The sequence below is a fragment of the Lipotes vexillifer genome, unplaced genomic scaffold (genome assembly GCF_000442215.2).
Source record: "Lipotes vexillifer unplaced genomic scaffold, Lipotes_vexillifer_v1.1 scaffold903, whole genome shotgun sequence".
Classification (NCBI taxonomy): Eukaryota; Metazoa; Chordata; class Mammalia; order Artiodactyla; family Lipotidae; genus Lipotes; species Lipotes vexillifer.
The window spans coordinates 2983834-2986040 of NW_006791919.1; positions in this window are offsets into that span (position 1 = coordinate 2983834).

Sequence of the window (2207 nt, forward strand, 5' to 3'; positions counted from 1 at the left end):
TCGGTACGCGGGCCTCTCACTGTTGTGGCCTCTCCCGTTGCGGAGCGCAGGCTCCGGACGCTCAGGCTCAGCGACCATGGCTCACGGGCCCAGCTGCTCCACGGCATGTGGGATCTTCCCGGACCGGGGCACGACCCCGTGTCCCCTGCATCGGCAGACGGACTCTCAACCACTGCACCACCAGGGAAGCCCTAAATTTACTTTTTAAAAAAATAATTTGAGTTGTAGAATATACTACACTGCCCATCAACATCTAGGTTCAGCTAGAAGAAAACTTCTAAGAAGAGGTATCAGGATCTATAAGATGTTGTCTGGGAGCTGGGCTCAGCAGGACATGCAAGACAAGTGCCAATTGCCAACTGTGGTATGTGGTTTATTATCAGTGAGTGGCAGAGAGGAACTGACAGACTAGCAAGTGGGGCTGGAATCTCATCTCTATCAACCTCGGCACAGGCGAGCATAACACCAAAGGCTGGGCGCTCGGTGGAAGTCTGTCTACCGTGAGAGGACAAGGAATGAGGAATGATGACTGGGATAGAGAAGGCAGTGGTATCCCCCAAACCCCTGGGGCCATACCTGTCTAGGGCTTAATATAGAAGGAAACGTTTCCAAGCCAGTGAAGACAGAGATGGGTGAAATGGACCCATAAGAGATACTAGGAGGGGACAGGACATGGCTTTAAATAATGGTTTGGGAAAAGAAGTCTTGGAAAGAGAGGGAAGCCCCACACTTATGTAGAGAAATATTACATCTTTGTTTTTCCTTTCCTTCCAGCACCATACCATTGAGAGTTGCTTTTAGAAATCATAAATCCTGGCATGGCGCTTGCTGATAGTGGGTAGTGAGGAAATGAATAACCCGTTTACTTATTTATTTTTTAAACTTTAGAGTCTATATATATATTAGTCTAATCTCCATCCTCCTCTTCAAATACTATCTAAGGACCAACACCACCCCAAATTTAAGGGAGAAAGAAATTCTAGACTAATAGATTGAGTGACCGGCTCACGATTTGAGGGGTGGATAAAATGTCTCCCAATATTTCCCTATCTTTCCCCCTCAGCTACTACAATCTTTTACTTATAATTTTCATAACCATTTCTTCTCACTCTTTGACTGACATTTGTCCCCATCTCTCCTCCAATATAGTTCTTGCTAATGACTTAATGGGCTCCATGTCACTAAACCCAATGAGCGTTTTTTCAGTCTTCATCTTACTTGACCACTCAGCAGCATTTCCCCCCCTGTGGCTCTTAACGTCCCTCTTACCTTCCTACCTCTTCTTTTTAGACTTATCCTGCTCTATTGAAGCCTTAAAAGTTGGAGCCCCTCAAGACTTATTCATCAGCATTTTCTCTTAATTTACATCCATAGATATGGGATGGTGCCCAGACCTCTTTTGAAGCTAGCAACTGCTCTTTGTTGAATCAAACTTTCCATGTTGATCAGACTTACTGTTTTTCACTTTCACCTCCCAGCCCACCAGTTCACTCCGCAGTGCTATTTAAAAAAAGTAATCTTGTCATTTCTCTGCTCTTAGATAAACACTGGCTCCTGCTTGCGTCTTCTACTGCTGCCAGTCTCAGGCTCCTTCAACACATCCTCCTTTCAGTTCTTTTTGTCTCAATGTCTTTGCTAAAGCAGTTCCCTCTCTACCATCCTCTCTACCCTGCCCCAACTTCATCTTGTTGCTGCCATGTTTTAGGCCAAATGTTACTTCCTCAGGAAAGCTTTCCGACAAAACTAAAATAGACCAAGTCCATATTTCATATGCTTCAGAGCCACCTGAACTCTTAAAGGCTTTACACTCTTTTTATGTATTTGGGTAATTACTTGACTAAGTTGTGTCTCTCTTACTAGACTCTAAGCTCCAGAAGAGCAGGTGCCTTGGCTATTAGTCTTCTCTGTATCTCCAGAGCCTAGTACAGAAAATGAGTGAAGAAACCAACTAGTCCTGGTCATTCAAGAGCCTGAAAAATTTCTCCTTGACTTCCAGGTCCACAGAGTAGGTCTTCCACAGCCAGAGGGCATGGGGATCCTGGAGTAAGTACATTGGCCTGGAAAGTGAGCATGAATTGTGACTGTCTCATACTTAATTATGCCAAGTTCAATTTCTGACACTCTTCTGACTATTTAAATAATTCCTGAAAGCCCTGCTCAGCCAGAAGTTGTCTCAGATATTACTTTTCAAATGTTTTAAATGTCTT